This window comes from Carettochelys insculpta, chromosome 13 (assembly GCF_033958435.1).
Source record: "Carettochelys insculpta isolate YL-2023 chromosome 13, ASM3395843v1, whole genome shotgun sequence".
NCBI classification, from domain to species: Eukaryota; Metazoa; Chordata; order Testudines; family Carettochelyidae; genus Carettochelys; species Carettochelys insculpta.
In genome coordinates this window covers 19,080,682-19,088,639 of record NC_134149.1, presented here as the reverse complement: position 1 = coordinate 19,088,639, position 7,958 = coordinate 19,080,682, and positions in this window count along the sequence as shown.

The following is a 7,958-nucleotide window of genomic DNA, read 5'->3' as shown; positions in this document are numbered from 1 at the left end:
AAATCACATTGTTAGCCTTTAAGGTGCTACAGGACTGCTTGATTTCAGTTACATGCACCTTGTGCAACATAACAATCACTTTCTCTCTGACCCTTACCAGGCAGAAATCTCGGCAACCTGCAAATTATGGTGAATGTTGCTCAGGCAAACGCGGGAGTGACTGCATGCAAACAAAAGAGCATAGAGTCTTTGCAGAGCTTGCAGTACAGCTTTGCACGGAACTAATTTTAAAATTATCCCACCCTTCTCCCCAGGTGGGGATCATTTCAGCAGAGGTCTGATGCTGAGGGTAAGCAAGGAAACCAGGGCACATCATCTGCATGTGTCTGGCTTCCATCCTGCTCTATATGCAGCTCACCTGTGCATTGCTTTGGTCCCTGAACAAGTGACTGAAGAATGGCATGGGAAGATGTCCTACAATGGGGGAAAGAACAAAGATGTACTGAAACCTGCAGCAAAGGATTAACAAGTAGTTCCAGGAAACTTTCCTGGAGATCACTCTGAAGGATTCCTTGAGATCTTGGCACAAATCAACAGCCTGTTCTGCCATGTCAATTAGCTATGCAGGGAAATATTCAGCCCACAGAAACACAGCCTGTCTCCCACTTTTCCATACCTTAAACCAGAGGTCTCAAATTCCCAGCCAGCTGAAGCAATTGCATAATCTGACCCAGACTACTGGCAGGCTCAGGGTTGGGGGATATCTGCCTGTTACTGTCCCCCAAAACCCACCCCTTCCTGTCACTACCACTCTCCTTCCCCCATTGAAGTGGGAGGGTCAAATTTGTTTCGTAAAAGTGCAAAAGCTCTCCTGCAACACAATTAATGGGAGGCCTGTGAGAAACCGCACTGGCAATAATATAGAGACAAACATCTTCATTCCTTACATATCACATTCATTTTGCTTCATGACATTAAGTCTACACTTATGGGGAGGGGTTGGTGCAGCACAACTGATCTTCCACGGATCGATTTTGCCACGTGTGTGAAGATGGCTTTACACACATGGCAAAATCAATCTCTCCGGACTTGGCCATTGACCCAGGTACTCCACACTAACGCATGGAGTAACGGATCATGGTGAAAGCCCAAATATCCCTGATCTACATCCAGGAACAAAGTCAATCCTGATACAATCCCTGATGTATCTGGGATCGACTTTGATCCCTAGTGTAGACCAAGCCAAAGAAGTCAGACTTCCAATGTTGAGTAAGCTGTGCGCCAGTTACCCACCCCAGTTCTTTCTTTCTCTCTCTCCCCCTGCCCTTTTAGTGTAGAGTATCTATTTGATCACTTGCTCTTGCTTTATGAAAAGCCAAGGCTGACTGTGTGACCCTTGCTTTAGATTTCTTGAACTCTGTGGCATAATGAGCAAACATTTACTCACCTTAAAATACCTTCTGAGCTGAATTCTTCCCTGACAAATCTGTAGTGAGCTCACACTAGAACTGTATCTATACATTCTGACCTATTTTATGCTGTATTTAAAAATAAATAAATAAAGCATGAATTGCATTCCAGAACGGAAGATCCTCTTGCACTATACAAATGTAAGTATTTTATTTGGCTCCCCCATTTGTTACTTTGTTTTAGTTGCTTTGTGTCTTATTCAACTGCAAGAATGCAAGATAATTGGACTAATTCAGTACTGTGTATCTTTGGCTGCATGTTCCTTCCCAGCAAAAAAAAAAAAAAAATCAGTTTTTAAAGTAAGGTCTCAAAGTGTTTTTTGTTCTTTAGTTGTGAAACTAAAAACTGTACAAATAATCAAAAGGCATTTCATACTGAGCCTGCAAATAAGGCATAGATTTAGAAAACAAAGATTGCAGCTTTGTTAAAGGGAACAAGATTATTAGCCCTGGAAATGGAAGTCTGCTATTGTCCCCATAAGACCATAGGAATTGCCACAGTGGATTGGACTAGTGCTGCTTCTACTCCAGGACCAGACACCAACAGTGGCAAGTATTGCCTGCATTAGCAGAGCTGCAGGAAAACCTCCAGTAGACAATTGTGAGATAATCTGCCCTAGGAAAAGCCTTCCCACCCTCAACAACCAGCATAGTTCCAAGGGCCTGATTCAATTCCCCTACTGAAGTCAATGGAAGAATTCTCATTGACTCTAAGGCTATGTTTTCACACATGCACCAAAATTGATCCCTGGAAGATCGATTGTGGCACAGCAACCCTCACCCTCCAGAACTACAGACATACCCTCAGTTCCAAGATGTAAGCAAAAGAAGGTGGAAGAGGTAATTTTTTTATTGGATCCACTTCTGTTGTCCAAGCTTGCATCTCTCACCAACAGAAGCTGGTCCAGTAAAGCATTTTACTTCACCCACCATGTCTCTGGAGGAGTTTTAGCTTTTAAAATCAAAGAGGACTTAAAATAGGCAGTTCTTTTAAAAAGCAGTCAATGCTGATAAGCCAGTAATCAGAGTTCTAGCTACCCAAAACCAGTGTATCTCTCAATGCAGTTATACTACACTAGCTTAGAGTATGTCCCTAATTTTAACTCAATTTAAAATGGGGAAAAATATTTTAATTCCATGAATACCTAGTAAGCTGAGCTGAAGCCTGGGGTATAGTTTTACAGCCAAAGGTCTCTAATGGAAATACTGACACACCGTTAAGCAAAGTCTTGCACACACATTGCTATAATTAAAAGTATATAATCCAAAGGCAATGATATCAGATTTTTTTTGTATATTTTCATGCAGCTAAATACAAATGTAAAAAGGAGAAATTTTTTTTAAATGAAGCTGTGCATTGGCAACTCTAGCCAGCTTGGCTGGTGTTTAATTGAGTATACACTGTGAGTTCAAGTTACAAAGTAATTGCTTTATTCTCTCAACAAACAATAACGGAACGAGAAAGATAATCAGCACACTCCTGCACCAGTGACTTCCTGCACATAAACATTCTGATTGACTTTAGGTTGTTTATCATAAGCTGGGTCCTCGTTCAGATGTGTTTGTGTTATTGTGGGCCTCATTCTAACCTTGCTTACACCAAATCTTGCGTGACCGCCTTGACTTCAGTGAAGATCATGCCTCAAATGTCCACCCAGAGATTTGGCCCTCTGCACTTAGGAGAGGATGAGCAGGCTGATGGAGAAAGGGGTAGGGTTGGGGAAGGACATATAGCCCTATTTCTGAACCTGTGGGGATTTTGAAGAAAAGATAATATGGCCTTGAGCTTTAAGAGGATCCCCAGGGGGCAGGGAGGGACAAACAGAGAGCCTGGCATCACATAGATCCTGGAGTAGGGATTCTCAAACTTCTGCCTTCTCAGGTCCCCCACCCCCAACACACTATAAGAATTCCACAACCCACCTGTGTCACAATAAGGCTACATCTACACTTGCATTTCTCTTTTCAAACAGGAATGCAAATGAGGGAAATCAAAAATGCAAATGAGGCAACGATTACTTCTTGTGCTTCATTTGCAAACTCTCTTTTTAGAAGAGATTCTTTCAAAAGAAAAAAAGCAGCTTATATGAGGCTCTTTCAAAAATAAACTCCATCTTTGAAAGAACCCTTCTTCCTATAAAAAATTAGGATTTTTTTCCTTTGTTCTTTTGAAAGAATCTCTTCTGAAAAGAGACAATGCAAATGAAGCACAAGATAGGTAAATTAGTGTCTGATTTGCATTTTGATTTCCCTCATTTGCATTCCTCTTTCGAAAGAGGAATGCAAGTGTAGACATGGCCTTACTGTTTTTCTGCAAATCCAATGAATTAAAAGATGGGCTGCTGTTAGGAGACAGCAAACAGGGCAATTGCCCAGTGCCCCGTGCCACAGGAGGCCCCATGAAGCTAAGTTGCTTGAGCTTCAGACCTGAGCAGTGAGAATCAGGCTCTGGCTTTCTGCTGTGGACTCCAGCAAGTCTAACACCAGCCCCATCTGGTTTATTTTGGTGGATCCCCTGACGTCTGCTTGTTCCACACACACCCCGCCCCCGCCAGAAGGTACTGGACCCCCTGGTTGAGGACAGCTGTCCTAGAGGATACCTGTGGAGATTGGAGGCAAGCACAGAAATTTATTCTTTGGGGTAGGGAACTCGATACCCTCCTGGAATTACATGGGGGAAAGTCTTGAGCTAAGAAATCCACTTTGAATCACAGCAGTTCAAAGGAACTCAAAGCTTCCTGCAAAAGGAACCAGAGAGTCCCTTGCTGTAAGAAGTTCCTCCAGTGGCACGGAGCCATAGCGGGCTCTTCGCCAAGTGCTGTCTGCCTAGTATGTAGGTGACATTCCAGAGCAGGCCGGGGGCCTGGGCCATGGCTGGAAGGAACACATTAACTCCAGTATTTCCTAAACAACGGATCAGTGCCTAAGAGACAGTTTCAGCCGGTGAAAGTTAGATAAGCTCCATAGCTCCCTTTGCCCACCCATTTCTAGCTGTACCATGTGTTAAATCACTAAAATAAACCCTTTCCCCAGGGGATGGAAAGAGGATATGTGCAACAGAGGCACAGTCAAATATTCACATGTAGCCTCTGATTTTTGATTATTTTCCCTGTCAGGTGCCTCACATCGTGACCCTAAAATCTCTCATCACTTTTGACACCATTCGCTTTCTTATGCCGACAGAAATGCAACACACAACACACTTACACACCCATGTGCACACACACGCACACTCTTCCTGCTGTCACTTGAAGACTGCATGAATTGTAATTCGTTAATTTCACTATTGGCATTTATTTGGGGGCAAGTATTTGAGCTAAACATTTGCTTTTCATGAATACTTGCACTAGTACAGCTATGCTGAAATGTCCGTAAGAACTGTGCATATGAGCATTGCACATATGAGTACTGCAAGCACATTTGAATTTGCACTTGTTTGTGGTTTGTTTAAATGCAACTATAGTATATGCTGCATTAGTCACCATAAGGAATAGTAAGAGAGCAGCAACTCAGAGCAGGTGGGCTCCCCTGCGAAGTAAAACAGAAAGAAACATATTCAGTCTGAGCAGCGTGAGTGCACAATTTGTTACTAACTGTATAGCCAACCAGTTCTATGCAATTTGTGTTTTGAGAATTTACTGGCTGACTAGGCATTGGTTCATATAGCATTATGAGTGCCACCTACTGAGGAAGTTAGAAAACTGATTGAGAACTATTCTTCACATATAAAATAGAATGAATTAGGGAACCTACTACTGTAGTTTCCTAAATCCTTTATTGACATTAGTGTTTGCATATAGAAGAGTGCACAAGATGGTGTCTCTGAAGTGTTTGTGATGAAACAAAAGAGAACAGGAAAAATTGAGGCATATGAATGTAGCAGTAACTAAGACAGCAATTGGACTGGGAAGTGCTTTCTTAATTAATCTAACAATATGTATGATTCCAGAACTAGTAAAACTTCAAAACCATTTATACACTGAGAAAATACTACATTTCAGCTTACAAGTTATTAGACGTTTATGGAAATTGAGATTTTGTCATGCTCCCACTGCTCATTGTCTATTATACAATGCTGCCCTCTAGCAACTGACAGCCAACACAGTTCACAGAAAAAGGAACATCATTTCTGTGAAACCAAAGTTAGCAAATATCTTCCTTTCAAAGTGATTTTAGTGTAGTTTCTCATGTTATAGTTTATCAACATATCTGAGTTGAGGAGCTCCTCCTGCAATCCTCCCTCAGGCCAATTTCTTCATTGCCTTTAATTGGAGTTTTGCCTGAGTATGGAAGGACTGAAGGACAGTAGCTTTAATATTTGACTCATCATCTGCAATGGTGAAAGTTGAAGATTAGATGTTTGGAGAGAGACCTTGCTTATGAAGGAAATAATTCTTCATTTCTTATTCACTCAAAATACCCACAGTGAGGTCCAGGAAGTATACTGTAGACTGCTGAAGTGCACATTTAACAAATTTCAGCAACAGTGACAATTGAAAATGCCTCTTTATGAAATATTTCTTTTGATGACTTAATTGACAAGTTAGTAAAGAAAAAGTAGGGAAAGAAAGTTGTCTGAATTTTTGTCAAATTGAATACATTTCTTCAGAGGAATTTAACTATTAATTTGCCATGTACACATCATCTATACATTTTGTTTTTACACATTTTCACATTAGCATAGTGCAAATACAAACTTTCATCTAGAACAGAATTTCTCAAACTGTGCTCCAAGAACTCCATTCAGGTGGACTGAGGAAAGGTTGTTATGTTTTTGTTTGTTTTGTTTTTTAAATACAGCACTGTTATCCAAAGCACTTTAGTTAGCTAATGGTACAAACAGTATTTGGAAAGATCATTAAGTGATCCACTGAGACCCTCAGCAATTTTCAAGTGGTCCATGAAAAAAAAATACAAAAACAATCAAGGTACCTCACTTTATTTTCATTTACTTCTTATTACTTATCTCAGAAGAGGAATTAAAAAGAATGAAAAATGGGAGGAGTGGGAAGAATTAATGCTCTTTTTCTTGGCTGGGTCCCCAGAGCAGCCCAGAAATGAAGCTGAGCACAGGGCCCCACTATCTCTAAATCCGCCCCAGTCACAGGGACTTTACTCTTAAAGCAACTGAGAGTTACAGATCTTTGAAAACAAAAGTCCTGAGACATATCCTCCCCTAAGCTGAGTTCACCTGTTTTGTGAAGCTAAGGTTTGTCAGTGTTTCAGGCTGGGCAGAGTCCTTCCTGCAATTCCTTCTTACGTGTGGTAATGTTCAAACCTTCCATTTCTGGTCGATGTGATTAGACTGAGATGTTCTACCCCAACCTGAAACGTGCAGCTGTTTTTAGGGGCCCCTGTGCAGAAAAAAAAAATGTTCCATGGGGATGGACCAGTAGCCAAGAGAATCAAAGTCTATTGCCTCAGCTGTCATAATGGTTCTTTTGGAGAGTCCTTCAGCAAAACTGCCCACCAATGTTTCCTCTAATCATTTCCATCCATGTGTGGATTTTTTCAATCCATGTGTGGAATAAGTTTTGAACACTGAGAAACATGTCAATGTGGACCAGTAGAAACAAAACCTAGCTGTGGACGCTCTGCTAATCATCTGGGTGGTACCTGAATTTTTCATGCGTGGCCCCTCAAGTGCCCAGCTTACAGGGAACACTGCCTCGCCATATTAAGTGGTGTTGTATGCATCTACCACATGGGTACTAGTCCACTGAGGATTACTATTACATTACACTTTTATATTTCTTATGCTGGGAACTTAAGGTTAGACTTGAAGCATTTCTATTAACTTCAGTGCCCACCACCACCCTCCCCTCCAAAATAAATCCTTGACAGGGATTTACAATCAATGCGACTTGAAAACATTGCATTGTAATAGGAAAATGTATTGAATGGAACAAACAGCAAAATCAAAAACCAAAATCTACTTCCATTTGTCTGAACAAGGTTCCCTTTAATTTAACAGGGACTTTGTAAAGAGTTCTTATCACAGATTTGATGTTGTATTTGTGGAACCTTTGTGACATGCTAAGTCTTCCTGTGTAAGAAATGTCACTGAAATATTTCCCTTTCTATAGTAGTGACTGCCAGTGCTTAAAAGAAATGTCCAACCTTGTATCTGTACCAAACACAGTAAATATAAGATTTAAATTAGAACACCAGGGCCCCATGTTTTGATGTATTGTACAGATAATTGTCCCTACAGCCAACATCTGAGACTGGTCCTACAGTCCTTAGGCAAAACTGCCATTGTACTCAGTGAGAGCTCTGAGTGAGAAAGGACGGAGGAAAATGATTATTTTAGTTTTTTAATCAGTCCCTGCTGGTCAATTTGCAGATCAAGTAAACACATTAGAGCAGATCAAGTCAACACATTATTGCTATACTGGATTAAACCACTGACACAGGATCTTGTCTCAATCAGTAAAAAGAAAAAATAAAGTGAAGCAAGGGAAAAAGTTGAATCTATCAATGGAGACACAAATAGAGGAGCCAGCACTGAAGAGAGGTCCTAAGTTCTGAATTCAGGAAAGCATTCCT